This window comes from Fukomys damarensis, unplaced genomic scaffold (assembly GCF_012274545.1).
Source record: "Fukomys damarensis isolate Sample0158 unplaced genomic scaffold, DMR_v1.0_HiC HiC_scaffold_24, whole genome shotgun sequence".
Lineage (NCBI taxonomy): Eukaryota > Metazoa > Chordata > Mammalia > Rodentia > Bathyergidae > Fukomys > Fukomys damarensis.
In genome coordinates this window covers 56,975,056-56,995,998 of record NW_022900936.1, presented here as the reverse complement: position 1 = coordinate 56,995,998, position 20,943 = coordinate 56,975,056, and the positions used below count along the sequence as shown (strand labels likewise).

At 38.7% G+C, this 20,943-nt stretch overlaps 1 protein-coding gene and 1 long non-coding RNA gene across 3 annotated transcripts in view; one reads left to right on the top strand and one right to left on the bottom strand.

Moving 5' to 3' along the window:
* LOC117287493 overlaps positions 1-20,943 on the bottom strand; it is a 32,208-nt gene that overhangs the window by 3,966 nt on the left and 7,299 nt on the right. For both annotated transcript variants that reach the window (XR_004518786.1, XR_004518787.1), the window contains exons 2-3: positions 6,536-6,648; positions 5,158-5,217 (exon numbers count right to left, since the gene is read on the bottom strand). This is a non-coding gene — a long non-coding RNA (uncharacterized LOC117287493). The remainder of the gene's footprint in view (positions 1-5,157; positions 5,218-6,535; positions 6,649-20,943) is intronic.
* The window catches only part of Ccdc80 (coiled-coil domain containing 80), a 30,182-nt gene continuing 29,150 nt past the window's right edge, over positions 19,912-20,943 (top strand). Inside the window, exon 1 of the mRNA XM_010630131.2 lies at positions 19,912-20,708. The gene's annotated coding sequence lies outside the window, so the exon portion shown is untranslated. The remainder of the gene's footprint in view (positions 20,709-20,943) is intronic.

Below are 20,943 nucleotides of genomic sequence, written 5' to 3'. Positions count from 1 at the left end.
GGAAAGTGGGAAGGGTGGGGGAAAGGTAAGAAGGGAGAGGAAAAAAATATGAGAAACTGAAAAAATGGAAATAAAGTGTTTGTAAATGGGGAGGGGAGGAGGGGGTGAAGGGAGGGCAGGGACAAGGGGAAAAATGAGAATCAAGACCTAGTATGTAAAGGTACAGAATTCCAATGATGAATGTAATTGTACTGTATACCTAGATTGTACCAATAACCTCAATAAAAAGAAAAAAAAGAAAAAGAAAAGAAACAAATCACATACAAAGGAAAAGCTCATCAGACTCACAGCAGACTTCTCAACAGAAACCCTCAAGTCAAGGAGAACCTGGGGTATTCATTTCAAGCCCTAAAAGAAAACAACCTTCAACCCAGATTAACGTATCCTCAAAACTATCTTTCAAAAACTCAATGGAGTAATAAGATACTTTCATGACCAACAACACTAGAGGAACTTCACAAATATCAAACCAGCACTCTAAGACACTCTGACAATATCCTAGGCAAATACAATGAGGGTCACAACTTCATGAAGCCAAGCAGAATGAATTCATCAGTCAAGATAAGGAATTAAATGGGGGGAGGGGTGGATCCAACAATGGGAAAAGGTAATGGCAAGGATAAGTCAATACATATATATCAGTTATAACTGTCAGTGCTAATGGGCTCAACTCACCAATCAAAAAAAAAATTGAATGCCAGAATGAAGCAATATATAAAAATATGCTGCGTAAAGAAACACACTTAATTTTAAAAATTCATAGATTAAAAGTCAAAGCGTGGAAAGGAATACTCCACGTGATAGGAACTGCCCAAAAAGCAAGGGCAGCTATCCTATTTACTGACAAAGTTGATTGCAAACTAGGATTAATTTAAAGAGACAAAGAAGGTCACTACATCATTGTAAAGGAAATAATCCAAGAAGAGATGAAAATCATAAATTCATATGCACCAAATATTGCACCCAAGTATTAATAAACATGAAAAATCAAGTAATCACTAATAGTAGTGGGGGATGTCAATATCTCACAATCACGAACAGGCAGGTCAGTGAGAGAAAAATCAACAATAAAATACTAGAGCTAAACCAAACTCTTGAAAAAATGAACTTAATAAATGTTTACAGAGGGTTCCACCCCACAAAATCATGATACTTATTCTATTCAGCTGCACATTCTTCAAAATAGACCACTCACTAACTCATAGAATATGTTTAAGTAAATGCCATAGAATTGAAATTATCCCCTGTACATTACCAGATCAGGATTGCAATGAAATTAGAGATCAATAGCAAAAGAAACCACAAGAGTCTCATACACACATAGAAATTGAATAATGCACTCCTAAAGAACCAATGGATCACAGACAAAATTAAAGAAATTCGACAGTTTCTACAATTAAGTGACAAAATGAATACAACATACAGGAATTAATGGGACACAATGAAAGCAGTCTTAAGAAGAAAATTCATAGGAGTAAACCCATATTAGGAAAACAAAGCGAGCTCAAAGAACCTAATGCTGAACCTCTAGCTTCTAGAAAAAGAAGAGGAAAACAAACCCAAAGTTCATACAAGAGAGGAAATTATAAAGATCAGAGCAGAAATCAATGCAATAGAGACTAAGAGAATGTTACAAAAAAAGCGATGAAGCAAAGAGTTGTTTCTTCAAAATAATACAAAGTTAATAAAGCCTTAGCCAACTTTATAAAAAGGAAAGAAAAGGCCCAAATCCATGCAATTAGGAATGAAAAGGGTGAAATTCCAACAAACTCAGCAGAAATCCAGATGATCAACAATACCTACTTTGAGAGCCTCTACCTCATATCAGATGGAAAATGAAGAAATAGATTTCTAGATACATATCAAAGTCAAGCAAAGAAGATCTAAAAATTTGAAACCACCTGATATCAATCAAGAAAACTGAAAAACAATTAAAAACTTTCTGACAAAGAAACAGCCAGGTTCCTGATGGCTTCCCTGATGAATTCTACTAGACATTTAAAGAAGAGCGATTGCAACTACCACTTAAACTCTTCAGTGAAATTGAAAAGGAAGCCATACTCCTAAGCATCACCTTGATCCCCAAAACAGAGAAAAGACCCAAACAAAATAGAGAACAATAGGCTAATCTATCTAATCAACTTAGATGCAAAAATTGCCAAAAACATTCTGGCTAGCAGAATGTAGATCATCAAGAAGATCATACACCCTGACCAAGTGGGATGCATCCCAGGGATGCAGGGAAGGTTTGACATAAACAAAACAATGAATGTAATATACTTTATTAACAGAATCAAGGACAAAACCAAATGATTATCTCAATAGATGCAGAAAAAGCCATCCACAAAATCCAGAACCCATTATTTAAAAAAAAAAAACTATGGAAAATTGGAAGAGATGGTTTTTATTTCAACCTGATAAAAGTCATCTATGAAAAATCAACAGCCAACATCATACTACATGGTCAAAAACTGAAATCTTTAATGCTAAAATCAGGAACAATACAAGGATGTCCACTATCACCATTCCTCTTCAGTATAGTTCTGGAAATGTTAGCCACAGCAATTAGAAAAGAGGAGATAAAAAGGAATAAAGATAGGAAATGAAGTTAAATTGTCACTATTTGCAGATGACATGATATGCTACATACAAGACCCCAAGAACTCCATCAACAGTCCTTTATAGACTTAATAACCAGATTCTGTAGAGAAGCTGGATACAAAGTCAAAACTCAAAAATCAATAGTCTTTACTGTACATGAACAACAGACTCATTGAGAGAGGAAATGAAGAAACAACTCCTTTCACCATAGCATCCCCCCAAAATGAAAAACCTAGGGATTAATCTAATGAAGGAAGCAAAAGACCTCTACTCTGAAATCTACAGCACTGTGAAAAAAAGAGATCAACAAAGATATCACAAAATGGAAAGAATTCCCTTGCTCTTAGGTAGGAAGAACCAATATAGTGAAAATGGCCATATTTCCAAAATAGCTATATGGATTCTATGCAATATTGATTGAAATTTGAACAACATATTTCACAGAACTACAGAAGGCAATGCAAAAATTCATTTAGAACTAGAAGAGACCCAGAGTAGCAAAAGCAATTCTAGGCAACAAAGATAAGGCAGGGATTATTACAATCCCCAACTTGAAACTACACTACAAAACCACTGTGATAAAAACGGCATGGTACTGGTAAAGAAACAGACCAGAGGATCAGTGGATCAGATTGGGAGACCCTGAAACAATTAAGAGACACAATAAGCCACCTCATCATTGACAAAGGAGCCAAACGCCCTCCCCTGGAAAAAATATATCCCCTTTAATAAATGGTGTTGGAAAAACTGTGTTTCAATTTGCCAAAGATTAAAATTATATCCATATCTTTCACCACGCAAAAAACTAAAATTGAAACAGATCAAAGTTCTAAATATTAGTACAGAAACACTAAACTTGCTGGGAGATAAGTTAGGTAGAATTCTTGAAGACATTGGCGTAGGAAAAGACTGAACAAAACCTGAGTTTTACGTGAACTAGCACAAAGAAGCAACAACTGGGATATCATCTTAATAAAAAGTTTCTTCACAGCAAGAGAAACCACCAACAGAGTGAAGAGACAAGCCATAATGTGGGGGAAAAATATTACCAGCTTCTCCTCAGGCAAAGGTCTACTATCTAGAATGTATTAAGAACTTTAAAAAAATCAGACTCCTCAAATTAAAAGACCCAATCCAAAAAGGGGCATCTGAAATGAACAGACGTTTCTCAGACAGAGAAGTAGAAAAAGAAAATTAACAATATGAAAAAAATGTTCAACATCACTGGTCATTCAGGAGATGGAAATGAAAACACTGAGATTTCACCTCAGTCTGGAAAGAATGTCTGCTATCAAGAAATCAACCAGTAACAAATGCTGGTGGGGCTGTGGGGGAAAAGGAACCCTTCTGCCCTGACAGTGAGTGTAGACTGGTGCAAACCCTGTGGAAATCAGTGTGGAGAAACCTCAAAGAACTAGGATTGGAAATCCCATCCAGCTATTCCCCTTCTGGACATCTTCCTAAAAGAATTAAAGGAATCATACCACAGCAATATATGTGCACCCATGTTTATAGTGGAATATTTTGTAATAGCTAAATCTTTTGAAACAGCCCAAATTTCCATTAACTGGTGACTAAAAAATATCTGATTTTTCTATAAAATGGAGTACTACTCATCCACAAAGGATATGCAATGAGAGACATTTTTAGCTAAATGGATGGACCATGAGGCTATATTTGTAAGTGAAATAATGGGATACATGTGTAAATACCAAATAGTTTCTCTGGTGTGAGAAACTAAATGTGTAAATGAGGACCAAAATGTATAATAGATAATGTGAAATAGGAAGAAAAGGTCCAAAGGACAAGGGGAATAAAAGGGAGGTTGGAAAAGGAAAGAAGGGAAAGAAAAATCTATGAGAAAAGAAGGAAAAAATTGAAATAAAAATTTTGTAAATAGGGAGGGGTGGAGGGGTGGAAGGGAGCGAGGAAAGGGGAAGAAGAACCAAGATATCTCATGTACAGGTTCAAATTCCCAGTGTTGAATGTGATCATAATGTAGACCTAAAATGTACCTAAACTTAATGGTGAATGTTTAGGTTAAAAAACAAATCCAATAACCTATTACTAGAAAAGACACATTGTCAAGAATAGTGAAATAACTGTCTTCTAGTGAAGGGGATTAATGGCAATGTATTTTTTACTCTAATAACTGTTTAAAGTTTTAAACATTTTTGAGTAACGCCTCATATATTGCATAAAAACTCCAACACGTTTAATTAATGATAATCAGATACTAAATATTAAACTTTCACTTTTGCGTGCCTGAATTAACCAGTCAAAAAACTCCAAGCCCAGTGATTTAACTAGCAAACACAATGTGAAAACAGATTTTTCTGTGAAAGAATGCTCAGAAAAATAAAACTTCCTTTTGCCTTTAGGTGTGAAGAGTATTGTTAAGAAAAACATCTTTGTCCAAATTTCACATTAGAGAAAGAAAAAGATTGGAACAAGTCAATGTTAAATTAAAAATTTCATTTGAATTGTAATAGAAATTAAAACAAATCATAAAGTAGGACTGTCTTCATTTTTAAAAATTGAAGTGATAATACCTACCTTGTCAGGTTATAAAATAAATTCCTGGCTTGATAAGAGTGCTCGGTACATTGGTTTCCCCTATTCAAAGAGAATCATCTAAATGTAACTATGAATATTCTTCTGGATCAGCGAGAATACAATTGAGATATGCATTTAATTAGTATTTATTCAGATCAAAACAGTTTTTTTCTTTTAGAGGAAACAGTAACTACAGTAAAAGTAGAGCAATCTTTTGAAAATACCTCTCCCTTCAAAGAGTGAACTCATCACCCCTCACGCCACAATGACCTTGGACTTGGCAATATCGCCTAACATCCTAAGCACTAGTCAGTAACTTTGGTGTCTCTAATGTACAGAGACAAATTATCAATTAAAATAACTCTTGAAAAATTTACTTATTATAGAATCATAATGACTAAAACCAAAAACAGCCACAACAAAAGAAAGACAAAGGCACTCATAGGAGCCTGAAAGTGTGAAGGAAAATAAAGCTTCCTGGAATAATGAGATTTGAGTTTCCATTCCAGCTATACACAGTACTACGATTCACCTTGGAGGCTACATTTCCTTCACTGTAAAATGGAAAAAGTGAGATTTAAGTAGTCCATACTGGACAATCATCCATTTCCAGGCTTGTTCATTTATCTGACAAATATTTTTGTAGAATTTAGAAACATGGCAGAAAAGGCAGGCACTAACAATGACACAGTATGTGGTGGCCCAGGTCACAACATGAACATGCCTGAGTTGGGGAGTGAGGATTAAGAAAGGAAAGAACACTCAAACCTGAAGTAAAAGGGGCTGTTGGTCCATATTGGGTGCAAGCCATTTTCAATTTTTTTTAATTGTTTAAAAGATATTGGAGCATGTTGACGAACAGGGTTTTCCTGAGCATCTCGAGTGTCAAAGACTGGGCAGATAAGGGAAAATCCAGATAAATCTTTCTCAATATTTAAAGCTTGTTGTAACCATTGTTGAACAGGGGACAAAAGAGGTTGAGAATTGATTCTAACAGGTTTTTTAACTTTTAAGGGGCCCTAAAGCTAGAGCAATTAAAGAGGGCTTTCTCTGTGTGTGTGTGTGTGGGGGGGTTCTAAACTATCTCTGATGAGAGTCCACAAACTAAAAGTATCCATGGGTACCTTGTGAGGTCCGTGTGCAGCATAATAATCTTGTAATCATTTTCCTACCTTACTCCAAGTATCTAAGTTTACAGTGCCTTCTTCAGGGAACCAGGGACAAACTATTTCTACAAATTCTAAAAAATTACACAATTGCTGGTGCCCTACTCTAGCACCACCAACACGCAATAAATCTTTAAGCATATGTACAAAAAGCATGCAACTATTGCCGGCTCCCATTTTTAATATTTACAAGAAAATTCACCACTCCTTACCTTTTTGTTGAGGCCTCATTCTTCTCTGCGGTGTCCTTCACTGGATCCCTCGATACTCAGGTCCCTGTGTGGCTGCCACTTGTGGTGCGCCAGCCATCACAACACGAACATGCCTGAGTTGGGGAGTGAGGATTAAGAAAGGAAAGAACACTCAAACCTGAGTAGAGACCAAGAGAAGTCTGGTTTATTTCACAGAAACAGCTCCTTTTAAAGGCATATCAACAGGAAACACCTGACTCCTACAGATAACGTCAGATCTTTAACAGGAAGCACCTGACTCCTACAGATAACGTCAGATCTTTAACAGGAAGCACCTGACTCCTACAGATAACGCCAGATCTTTGGCTATCTCTTGAGTCCCATCCAGGGTCAAAAACAAGTTTAACACGTGGAGTTCTTGAAAAGAAACACATGTTAATTAGGAACATCCTGACCACACATTGTGTCAATGCCTAGAGAAAGAAGTTATCTTTCAAATGTCAAAAGCCAGTGGGCCATGACTGGCCCCTACAACAGTAATAGTTTAATAAATAAGTAAAAGTCAGTTCTCTTTCTCTTCTCCATATTTGCAATAAAGAGAACATCTGTTCTTTCTACTTTCATTTATGAATAGTAAGTGAAATAATGAATGTGAATGTCCTCAATAAATCCAAAGTTCTCTACAAATGCTTATTGTTACATCTGTAACAACAACAACAACAACAACAAATAATCATCAAGCACATGCTGTTTGCAAGGCCCAAGGGAAAGTGGAAAGATTGACCGAGACAAGGCCAGCCTGCTGCTGTGGAAGAAGGTAGGACAACTGAGCACTGTGAAAAAACACTAATGGGAATATTGGGAGGTGGATGAGAAACATGACTGGCTATTTGGAAGAAACAGACAGTGTCTCAGTTGGGAGAGTTCGGGGAAAACTTTATGGAGAAGACGTATTTGAACTGGGTCTAAACAATCGGGCCATTTGTGTTTCAGATCAGGGAACAGAATAAGCAAAACTAAAGAAGTGGGAGAACCAGAAGCAATAAAGAACAGTACAGTATGTGGTGAATTTTGGTTAGGCTGAAGAAAACATTAATCACAGTCGTTGGTGATAAGACAAGTAGTTTGGGATCAGACTGTGGAGGACCTTGTATGCTGAGTGTTCCTGAGAGCTGTAAGCCTGTAAAGCAAATTTAGCAAGACGATAACACAACTGGAATTGTGAGTCAGGAACAGTGATCTACAACTGTGTGTAGGATGGATCATTAATGACTAATTTTGCTAAAGAGTCTTGGAAGAGAGAGAACTTTTAGCTTTGCACTTTTACCTTTTTGAAGTCCAGGGTAGAGAAACTGTGACAGTTAGTCTAGGGAATTCAAATCTTTTTCTATTTCATGACACTGAGATAGATAGGAAATAAAATCCTTCTTATGGTACACAGCAGGCATTCTTGGTAACTACATTTGCCTCAGGACAGGTCACACTATATATAATCTCATATCACAGAAATAGGGAAGAAAGATGCCAGTAAATAAAAACAACTACTCTACAAAGTTGCTATGACTCACAATCCTAAAAGGTACACATTGGACCTCTGTCTACTTCACACTCACTCAGGGCTGTGCCTTCCACATTCAGCAATGGCTGACCAGAGCAGCTTCATGAAATATCCCTGCTCCTAGCACTCCCTTGGGTTGCGTTTATAGAACACGCTGACCCTGACTCTCTTCCAAACCATGAGTCTCTTGGAGCCAAAACAGCTGTACGAGATGAGTGGCAGCTGGTCAGCCAATGAACTAGCAGCTAACCAATGACAGCCTTCATCTCTGACTCAATAGAGATAGTGGAGAAAGCCAAATCGCCCTGCCCAACTGTGTTCAGAACTTCTTGATTAAAAGAGAATAACAGATGTTCATTTGCTGCAAAACCAACTGCAAACCCAAAACATCATTTTACTTCACAAATACATGCCAGTGAATATTTAGAGAATAAGAACAATTTTTGCCAGCCCTCACAGGGTGTCTGGATGACAAACACAAGAGAGAGGGCTGCATATTTCCAATCTCCATGTCATTTCTGTGAGGCAATCCAGGGAGTATGACACACTGTCTTGGTATGTGCCACAGAGCCACTCTCAGAACTGGACACGGGTTTGTTTAGAACCAGGGGCAAACATGGGGAGGGGCTACCTATTCCCATGCCAAGGAGAACTGATAAGTAGGAGCAAGCAAGGTTGCGGAAGATTTTGTCCTTTTGCCTCATGTAAAAATCACCGTGTTAAATTAAAAAACATGTGGCATAAATTTGCCAACACAGAGGAAAACTATACTAAGTCATCCAGATAAGCTTTAGAAAGAAAAATTAAAGTACAGGGTTTAAACTTCTCATCCAAATAAGCAACCAGCTCCTTGAGTTGGGCCTTCAGGATTAAATGGATTTTGTAATAATGAGAGACAGCCAGAGGCTAAACCCCTTCTTGTAGTGATGAGCAAGTAAGCAACAAAAATTCCATACAGGCACCTCAGGGCTTGTTCATCAAAAGATTCACCTTGCTGTCTGTGTTTATAGCCAATGTCTGAGGTCATGAATTCCATAAAAGGCAAGAAAGTTTCAGGAATGGCCTTGCAAGACTGTTTGGTGTTTGAAGGGCTGCTCTTTGGAGTCCAGTCTATATTTGTGGTTCTTTCTTTTCAAAACTGCCTCTAAAATCTTCTGAGCTCCATTATGAGAAGACCTAAATGTGCAACCACTTCAATTCCAGGATCCCCTGAGCACTCAGTTCTCACAGGTCATCCACAGGTACTGTCCCTTGCCTGGGGGCTGGGGACCCCTGCTTTAGATGACAATTGCGATAACAAATATTTCATGTCATTTTTTTTTCTCAAAAGGAAGCCAAGGCAATTGTTGCAACAATTAATGTATGGTAAAGTAACTATAGAATCCCAGAAGCCTCGGTGTTAACCACTCACCTTGGTTAGCCACTCAACCCACACGTAAATTCTCTGCTAAGGAATCCTTATTTTATCATCTGGAGCAGGGAGCTTCCTGCCTTTCCAGGCAACTCTCCCATCTGTGAACTGCTCTGCTGTTTGTAACATTTTATTTATAGAAAGATGGAATTGCCTCCAGCATGTGAGCATGGATTGAAGGATGATGTAAAGCAGTGAGAAAAGAAGGAAAAAAATCGCGTTCTTTTTTCAGTGAAGTACGTTGAATTTGAATAGTTGGGTGACTATTTTAACCGACTATATTAGCTCCTTCAGGAACCAGATTGTCATCTTCTGAATATCTATAGATATTCAAATAGTTTCAAATATCTCTGCAACTACTTGCTTTGTGTCAGTAAATGGTGGATAGTTTTCATTTATACCCAATAAAAATTTTTAAACATGACCTCTGGAATTAATTAATAAAGTTATTTATTTATTTATTTATGGTTATATTGAAACAGAGTCTGGCTATGTTCTACAGGTCGACCTTGAACTTGAGATCCTCCTGCTTCAGCCTCCTGAGTATCTGAGATTATAGGATTATATTATCACTATACTTGGCAAAGCTCTGGATCTCAAAGATTATTATATGCTATATTTCTGTTGTAATCACTTACACATAAATCTTTTTTTTTTTTTTTTTTTTTTTTTTATTTTTTTTTTTTTTGGTGCCAGGGATCAAACTCAGGACCTTGTGCCTGTGAGGCAGATGGCACCACCACTGAGCTAAATCCCTGGCCCAACAGAAATCTTGATAATTCAGATACACCCCATAGTTCACTATGAATAGGTGGCCATGTGTCATATTTTAATGGGCATCTATTTTGAGACATAATTAATTAAAAGTAAAATTAAAACTGTGGTCTCTTTAAAATAAAATAAGTTGTTTTGTCCCTAAAATAAAAACTTAAACTACAATCTTTATTTCTGCCTAAAAAAGTGCTTTGCTTATAGCCAGGTTAATTTAGACATAAAAACAAATTCTTTCCACCCTATTCAAAGTTTGGACGCAGACAAACTTTTTCTTATAACTAAGTTGTAAAAACCCTTAATTGATGGAGTTGCTGCTCCTCCATTTCCAAATCATGCTATTGAGCTGCTCTTTAGTTAAAAGCAGAAGCTCTGTGACCCCAGGTTCCCTTCTTGTTCAATGTGTCCTGTGAGTTGTGTCTAGCACATAGTACTGCACGATTCCAGTGACGTTGGTGCAGCCCTCTCTAAAACCATTTTCTCAGGCTCCTTAAAGGCATCTTGTGCAGCACACATATCCTGTGGTTAGGACTTAAAAGCTTCTTTGCAGGAGGAGATGTCAGGGTACCAAGCTGCACCCAGGAACTACATTACAGGCATCTCATTACACCCACCAGCTTGATGAGGCTTCACCCCTTCAATATTTTCCAGCTGCTTTGGAGTCAAGGAAGCCATGAGTCTCTCTGAAGCCGTTTGTCCACTTGAGGAAGCAAGTTTGTGTGTGTATGTGTGTGTGTGTGTGTGTGTGTGTGTGTGTGTGTGTGTTTGAACCTGAATTCATACTGGGTTCTAATGAAAAAGTCCGCACACCACACTTTCTCTGGCATCCTGGCCTGCTTCTCAGAGCCTGAAGAGATTCTGCACTGGTCAGACCCAGTCATGGCTTTCTCCAGCAGAACTCCTCCAGGAAGACGGCCTGTAGACCATATGCCCTGGTTTCCCTGGAAACATGTCAATTTATACTTGCTGTTCCATTCCTGTTTTGCTCTCCAGCGCATCATGGTTGCAATAGCAATCAAGTTTGTCCTAATTGATGTCTTCCTTACAACCCAGCGATCACATCACCTCTAGTCCTTTTTTTTAACTCATTTTTTTATTCTTCCTTATTCATTTTTAATGTTTGGCCTTCTCAGTACAAGTATTAAAGACCTTTTATTAGTTATCAAATTACATAACAAATTACATCACAAATTATCCCCAAACTTAAAACAACAGACACTTGTTATCTCACAAGTACAGTTTCTGCTGTTCAGAAATTTGGGGAGCAGCTTAAGGAGTGGTTCAGGTTGGGGGGTCACTCCAGAAATTATGTCCACATGTTGATCAGGACTGCAGTTCTCCTGAAACCTGGAATGGAAGCTGGAGGATGTGCTTCGGAGGTGGCCCCTTCACTAGGAAAACCAGTTGGTCCTAGCTGTTAACAGGAAGGATTGCTTCCGCGTGTAAGGAGCTCTCCACAGGGCCGCTCGAGCTTTCCCACAGGAGAGCATTTGGCTTCTCTCAGAGCTGCTTGTCAATGTCTCTCCTGACAGAGCCTCCAAAACTTATTATATCACTTCACAATACCCAATTGGCCACATAGTATGTCAGTGGAGAGGGCTACGGAGTAAAAACATGTCTTGTGTATACATTGAAAAGGAAAGCTCTTCATTGTGAGTGTGAGAAATTTTGAACACTAAGTAGGAACCTTACACATGTTCATAATTTATATGTGTATGTATGATATATATATATATACATATATTGTATTTTGAATATGGGGCTATATAATTATAAATACATTTCAATAATGCTAATTGGATGAATATAAACACAAACACCTTGTCTTCATTTTCTGATTAAAATAGAAAACAATTCTGAAATGCTGCTTTGACTGAAAGCCTATAAATTTTCATGCATTTGTTATATTATTCATTCTTTCATTCAATAGATTATAGTAGTTTACTGTCTGCTTATCACTGTGCTAGACCCTAATGATATAGTCCTTGCTTTCAAATTTGAAGTCCATAGGGGAACAGACTGAAAACTGCACACTGAGCAATGGAACCTACAGGATTTCATAGAAGTGCAGAGAAAGATAACCAATTCCTGTCTTGGGGCGGGTAATAGAATTCTTCCAAGTATTGTGATATGACAAGTGAGTAGAGTCCTGAAGAGTGAGTAAGAATTAGACAAGCAGGACCGGAGCGAAGAAGGGGGACCTTTCGGATGGAAGGAATGTTGTAGCTATTGATGTCAAGACATGAGAAAGGAAAATGTTACGACCTACAAATGGTGAGAAAGCTGGACTGCAAAGTAGGCATGCAAGGTGTGGGGAAGCCAGGGCAGTGCATAAGAAATAATCCATACATGTCTTCATGAGCTTCAGTGAGAAGCTAAAATTTAACTTGAGGGCAGTGAGGAAACTATTGAGGAATTTGCCACAAGAATGAAATGTTGAAGGTTTAGGAAAATTATAGCAATGACCATTGGGAAGGTGGACTGGAGAGGATGAGTCTGGTGGCTCAGAGAACCATTAGAAGACCACCCTACCCACAGAAGTGGGAGCCAACACCAAAGTGTATACTTTGCTCTAGCTTTGATTTCATTAAAAATTGGTACAGCTATACTTAATAGAAAATTCTAATTTTTAGTCTCCGCTCTTTGTGTTTAGGCCTTAGCACCTCTGACACCCAAATTCCCTTCTATGTTGCTCTGCTGTCCTTTTGCCACAGGATGGAAGTGTATGGTCGCTCCTGAAGGATGCTCCCCACCAGGAGCTGAGTTTTAGCTTTGTGGTAGGCATATTTCACATAATAAAAATAGTAAAATAGTGTTAGTTGGGGCTACAGAAAAGGTGGAGACCACGAGTTATTGTTTAGGGGGTACAGAGTTTCAGTTCGAGATAATGAAAACGTTTTGGAGAACAGTGGTAGCAGCTGCACAACAACGCAAATACACAGTGGCACTGAGATGTATGCTTCACAACCGTTAAGGCGGTGAACTGAATGTTATATATGTTTTACCAAAATAGCAATGAAATTATGAGAACTGTGAGAACAAATCAACCCAGAAGCTTACTGTATTTGGGAATATTTGGGTTTGGTGAGCTGACAAATTCTTTATTGTTTACTCCAGTTAGATGTAGGTTTAATGTTATTTGAATCATGGAGCATTCCAATAAAGTCATCTTCAGAATGTAGCTATTTTTATGTAAAAATAACCCACTCATATTTTTATATATTAAGAAATTTGAAGCTCGAGAAGGTTGACAGCTTGTCCAAATCACACTGGTGAGCAGCAAATCTTGAATTCCAATCTAAGCTCTGTTTAGGTGAAAACTTTGTGTTGCCTTGTCATAGGCAAAAGCAGTCTCACCTAATAAATGAACTGGATCTCCAAATATGGGTATTGTTCTCTAATCAACAATTAGATTTTCTAGTTGAAGCTGTGTCTCTTGACACAGTTATTTACTAACCTTTGCTTGTGCTGACTCTGAGTTTTTGCAATAGTTAATGACAGTCTTTTGACAAAGTTTACTATCATAAGTTGTTTATATAAAGAAATAACATGGCTCTTATTTTCCATACTTAACTTTTTAATAAAAATAATATTTGCAACTTTGAAATATTGCCTGCTTTATTCAAAATGAATTCTGCCTTAAACTTTTTTAAAAGGCCATATTGGATTTCATTTTTATTCTGAATTTTTGCAATATACTTTGCTTGAAAGCATTTAAATTATAGTTTAATGTTGCTTTTAAGCAGAACTTTATATGATTATAAAAGAATGTGACTATGTTTCAAATTCATATCATTAAACTAACTTCAAAACAGTTATCTTTGGAGACTCGATAGCAATGTGCAGATTATTCATTTACTAAATCATATATTTAGCTTCATTTATCAAAATATTCTATGCCAGAGATTCAAAGAAGTTTTGAGAATTTTCTTTTACATACTTCTCCAAAGTCAGCTCATAAACCATGCAGAAAACTTATTACTTTATAGTCATCTATTATTTTTACCCCAGCCAGAATTAAACAGTTTGATCATCTACCTCAATCAATAGAATTGGCTTCTGGAGACTTCAGGCTATGAATAAAATTGAACTCTAATTTCAAAGGTTGAATAATTGACAAACAGGAAGATGTGATGAAAAAAGTCTCCTTTTCATGCAAGATGTAACTGTTAACAAAGCAGCCTCTGATGATATCTGACATCTCATTTCAAATGTCACCTTTCTTCCTCCAATTGCTAACACCTTTCCTTGAATTATAATTGCTTTTCTTCAGTATTTATTACTGCCTGGCATCTATGCATCTCTCTTACTAGTACAATGTGGTTTCCTCCAGAGCAGATGCTGGGGTCATTTTGTCTGCTCTGCATTTCCAACACTAGAATGATGTCCAGCACATAAGAGGTGATCCATAAGCAGCTTTCCAATGAATGAGTAAAAGAAGATTTATGCTATTTTCCATACAGTGCTTTGTAGCAATTTTACAAGTTCATCATTTCATGCAAATGTAAGGTTTAATTTTGATGTCTGGCAATGCCATGTCTTCTGTTTTTACTATTATTGTCTTCATAGAGAGAACAAAAGAGACTCTGTCTTAACAGCAGTGTAATTTTTTTCCTCCTCTTTTCCTACTTCCTTTAAAATGATAATACATAGTTTGGTTTCATTCTGGGCTCTTGACATTTCTCCTTTTAATTGTATTTATTTGAAACAGGTGCATAATGTTAGTACTTCAACTGTAATCCACAATAATAAGGATGAAAATTAATGTAAAACAACTCCATGTTCTCAGAAGCTAAAGATCTGCTTAAAAGAACAGTAACTCACATGTGAAGTACAGAACGATCAGACAAATGATGCTCTGTAGAATCCCTTTTCAGATAAGAACAAGTGGTCTGGCTTGGGGTCTCTTGAAAAGGTCTGTGACCCAGGGCCCAGACATTGAAGAAGGAGCCCATCATGGACAGGTATGTAAAGACCTGGGACCCACGAAGTGAAGTGGTCCAAGCTGTGTGCTTACTGAAAACCATCACACACTCCTGCCTTTCTCCAGCCACACTGGCTGGTCCCTGCTTGTGTTCTTTACTCTTCTTCTCATCTTTTAAGTATTGTATGCAGAGGCCTCTTTTTGTCTCAATATATGCTACTATACTCACACCTGAGTGATTTCTTCTAATGTTATCCTTTAAATACCTTCCCATATTTATAAATCCAGCTCCTCTCCTTCTCAAAACCCATACTCATGCACCTCTCTGCCTCTTGACCTGAGTACCAGTGTCCACACGACTTTCAAACATACTTGTTTTCCTCTGCCCCAAACCACTCCTCTCAGTTCCATCTTTTAAATAATAATGGGTAAAAAACTGCAGAAAGCAAAGCCTCAGATCAGGAGAGGCTACATATTTGTTTCTGTTTTTACTTTGTGCCACGGCTCCCATGTATGCTCCCTGAGGTCAGATGTTCACTGTTGTATCCCTAGTGACTGAAACAGTGGTTAGCATTGAGAAGATCTTGGTGAATGAATGATTTGTTATCCAGTTTGCTTCACACATTTTGGTGTAAGATTATATTCTGAATTTGTGTGATCAAAACCTAAAGTACCTCCTCAGTACAGTGAAGCAATTGAAGAAACAGAGTGAGCCTGTCTAAAAAAGACAGGTGTAGGAGGCAGAGCTGAAGAAGGGACTGGAAAAATGGTGGTGAATGGCTAGGCAGGCAGTCTAACACATCTTGCCAGACAGAATATCTGGGACTCTCATGAACTCTACAGCCAAGCAAAATCATCAAGGTACCATGCAGTTACTGCTGTAGGGACTCTGAATAAAGCCTGCTCCGGAAATGAAAGAGTCTTCTCCAACAGGAGTGGACCCTACAATTGACTACAGCCATTGTCAGCATTGCATTTTTACATGAAGAAAAAGCTGGCAGTGGTGCACAGAGAGCAAAATATCTGCTAATCTCCAATGAGCTATGTATATTCATGACTTTAAGGAAAGATTGCTGGGTTTCCTATCATTCCTAAAACAAACTCTGCACTTTGGAATAAGGAATAAAAAAAGGAATCAAATCACCTCCAACTGCTTGGCTATACCAAAGAGCACGGAGAAAGGTACAAGCAGAGTGCTCCCCTTCAAACAGGACTGATATAAATCTCCGTATTTATTAGTGTGCCAGTGGTCAAGGTTCTGAAACCACCCTCCCTACCCCCAGCATAAATCCCCAAGCAGCAAATTCATATGCCCACAGGGTTATGCCTCTCTTACAGAATAGCAACAGATAAAAATTGAAACTTTAAACCACTGATCTTAGATATTTAAAACGAGCCATTAGGTCATTCACAATACTTCATTTCTACTAGGGCAAGATCCTTTAATTTTCTCTGGTTATAAGTTCAACATTTTCTTAATTAACCAACCTTCCACCTGGGAATAAATGCCCTCTAGGTTTCTCAAGAAAAAAAAACCTTATAGTAATTATGTTAATTTTAAAAAAAAGAATACCCACCCACTGTTCTACTCAATAGTTTTGACCATTCTATTGAGTAAATTTTATTTATTTAAAAAGTACACATATTTTTCCACTTTGGAGTAGTTAAACAGGTGAACTCGTTGACATTTTAGGTCTGGTATCAAGTATTTCTTTGGAGGGAGGAACCTTTTCTCGTAACTCCCTGGGCAGCCACAACACCCCAGTTAGTGGAATGGGCGCTCCACCTGTCATTTTGTTGTCTCTTTAGTTGGTCCTACTCATTGAACACTGAGGAATATGAGAGTTATTTGCACTATTCTAGAGAACTGAGTGTGGCCAAGACTGAACATTGGATTAATGTCTGCAAGTGGAAAGGAAAAGCACAGAGCAATGACCATAGGGTGAACACTGTGATTGTGTCTGCCGCAAATGTGATTAAATGGCCTTGCTGGGGACCAGGGTGTCTCGGAGCAAGAGAGGCAGTTTCTCTCCACCAGAATACTTAGTTGTTTCCCTCTCCTCCTCCTCCTCCTCCTCCTTTCTTCTCTTCCTCCTCTTCCTCTTCAACAAATGATTTTTTTCAGGCAATACAGCAATGCTTTGAATTCAGTAACATCCACACAGAGTGTTACTTTGTGCCACCGGACCAATTGCACCTGACAGACCCTGCTCTCTATGGTGCACCTCGCACAGCCTGTTTCCCTGTATCCGGCTCCCAGGTAGCGACCTGCATATGCCCACAGGGTTATGCCTGCAGCCTTAGGTCAGCGCGGTCTGACCCGCAGGGCACGGCTTTCTGGGAGTCTCCTTACATTCCTCCCTCCAACTCGGGCCTAAGGAGGACTCCCAGCTCGCTCATCTATACCTCCTCTTTCTCTTCCTGGAAATTACTGCACATCCAATGTCGAGTAGTTTCTTGTCAGTGAATTCTTAAATTAGCATTTCTAAAATCTATTTTAAAACGTTTTTTGTTTTTTTTTTTTTACCTTTATCTGACTCAATATCAACCTCTCTGTCTCCAAATTTGGCCCAGGTCAGTCTTAACTTTGTTTCTTTCTTGGGTTACAAAAAATGTAAATATCTAAATGGAGGATTTTTTTTTATTAATACAGACATCTTAAATCATAAAGTAGAAATTGAGAACCTTTGCAAGCCATAAATCACAAAGTAGTTGTGAATTTGTTCCCTAATTGTTCTTGTTAAACTCATGCTTCCCAGGATTCTGGGCGGTGGCGGCGGGGTGGGGGGCTTTTCTGAGGGCCCAGGTAAGGATTTAGGCACTGAGGGGGGAAAATTCTTAGCAAGCAAGAGAAACCTTGCTTTGCCATTGTGTTTGGGTGTGGAGACAGGAGGCAGAGCGGGAATGCGCGGGTCTGGGGGCAGCAAAGAACAGGGCTAGGTCCTCTCCGTGTGTTTAGCGCGCCATCTAGTGACTGAAGCTCACAGAAGGGAAGAAAGGCTGAGCTCCAAAGAAGACAGATTGCACTGTATCTCAGAGTTAGAGTGGTTTCCCTTCTAGGTCAACCTCAGATTAATAAACAGCTATGATTCAGCCTTAGCCATGCACAGGTTACGAATGTTATGCACATTGTTGAGGTGTTTATGGAAATATGATATATACAGGGGAAAGGATGAAAAAGTTTGAGACTTTTGAGAAAGGCAAAAAGTACAGCTACACAATTACTCAGAAAATAGAACTCTAAAAGTGATTTGGTTGAGCAAATAATGAGTCTCCTATGAACATGGGGAACACAAAAAATAATTAAAAGAACAAAAAAGCAAGAATGAGGGTAGAAAAATGAAAGGAGCAGAATAACATTTTGTCTTATAGACAGTGCTGAACTTAGGCTCACAGTTCAGAGATACTATTTACATTTTGTGTGACAATAGGCTTTTTATTTAAACTCACTCAGCCCTAGTTTGTTCATCTATTTAGTGAGGATCATTCTGGTATCTTCTTGGGATGCTTTAGGGCTTAAATAAAATATACAAAAGTGCAAAACCCAGAGCTTCACATGAAAGTGCTCGCTAAATGGTAGTTGTGGGTAAGGAGAAGAAAAAAGGAAAGGAGGGAAAAATAAAGGAAGAGTCCCAGTGAGGGATAACATAGAACACATTAAGAAATACTGAAAGTTGGGAGGCTGAGGCAGGAGGATCACTGTGAGTTTGAGACCAGCCTGGGCTACATAGTGAGTTCCAGGTCAGTTTCAACTACACAGTGAGACCCTGTCTCAACCCCCCCCCAAAAAAAAGTTAAATGTTAACATGGGGAGATGGAGGGGATGGGATGAAAGGAAACAACCTAAGTGAGGTCTGTCCCATGAAAGAAGCCATTAGCCTGGTTAAGCACATAAGGAGGCTTTGGAGAACTCCAGCTGCCACTGTGAGTGGCAGTTAACCTGACTTGGGGAGGCTGGGGGATGGCATGATGCATCTTCTCTCCCATACTGCAAGCTGAATCCTAATGGCAGACCCAGGAAAGAGAAGCCTACATTGCCTCAGTGTCTCCTTTAGAGCCTGAAATGACTATTTCTAATGATTGTCCAAAGCCACCAAGATACTTAAAGCTACTGGAATACACACACACACACACACACACACACACACAGGCTCACACCCTCCAAGGAAGCCTTTTGTCTACCATCTCTAGCTAGAGCACTGGCAATCAGAAAGTTCATTCTCCAATATACTGTAATAGCAACCACAATCTCCAGGGACAGCAGCCTGAATTTCTCACCTTTTACCAGCTTCCTCCATGCCAAGGAGAAACTAGGATCAAGAGCACAGTAATACGATTCCCAATTAACATAATATAAAAACAATCGAGCAATGTTTTCCATGGGCTTTTCCAGCCTCAAATAAGCATGAAGCAGGGAGAAAGAGATAAAAATATATGTGTGGAACTATAAATAGACATATACTGCCTGTTATGCACAGCTAAGCACCCGACCCAGATGATTGTCTGCCTTGAAGAAAACCAAGCAGCCAGAAGCAGAAATCTGAGAATTTTCTCTTTCCAAAGTGCACTGTGAGAAGAGACAGGCAGAGAAAGTACCCTGATTCCTTGGCATGGAAGGGGTTAAGTCCTCAGTCATCCTATTCTAAAGTGATTTAGGAGTATGTGTAGAGTTTCAAAACTTTCCCCCAGCTTGGAGTACAGCCCTCCCTTCCCACTGAGCCCACTCTGGATGTGCTAAAATGGGAAAGAGGTGTGTTTTGCTGATCTGTTAAAATCTAGTGAAGTTTCCTTGATTCCTAGTGGCTGTTGTTGTTTGAGTTTGGTTTCGAGCAAAACTAAGGTAGTCCTGACATTTCTGGGACTTCATCCAGACAAGGGGAAGAAGAAAAAGAAGGAGGAGGAAAAGAGAAGGAAAAAAAGGTGGGGAGAAATAAAGGGAGGAGAGAAGTGTAGGAAAAGGGGAAAATCCTTTTTCAACATCACATTCCCGTGTTTTCCCTCAGGCTGGAAAACAAATTAATCCCAGTACTTTTACCCCTGGAAACAAAGAGACTAAGCCAAACTGTGGGAGAAAGGGTGACAAGAAGGAGCCTGGGACTCTAAAGATGGAAAGAGCAAGATTCAGAAATCGCTAATACTCTGCTTTAAGGAAAGTTCTGTGTTGCCACAAGGGACGGGCACACACAGACAAGAACACGGAGAAACTGCAGACAAATGGAGACACAAAGACTAACAAGGACAGCATCTTTCACCTCTTCCCACTCTTTCAGAAAGTAACGAAACAAAACAAAACAAAAACCCCCACACACAGCCAGAGAGAAGAGTCAGCTCTGCTCTCAGACCAGGACAGGCTGCGATCTGTATTGCTACTTTGCAAACTGGAGCTGCAGCACACCCCACTTGTATTGCTCACCCTCATCCAGGAGACAGAGGCTTGGAAAGAAAAGTATTTCATCTAGAAAACTGTCCCGGGGACCAAACTTCACATTTCTCTTGGAATCCTCTACATTCCGTCTCCATGAGCCTGGATGTAAGTATGCGATCCTTTCTGTCTTTGATGTGTTTGTTTGTTGTTGTTGCTTATTTGAAGAATTGAAATGTGAATGTTCTCATAATTTATATGCTAAATTTTTATTTTCACGGGAACATCCAGAGAGCTAGTGAAACAGTGTGAGCACCCTGTCTGGATTTCCTGCTTAGTGTTACTGTCTTTGCTAAGAACTGACAAATTATAGGGGCTTAAAAGCAACAGGATCTCATCCTGT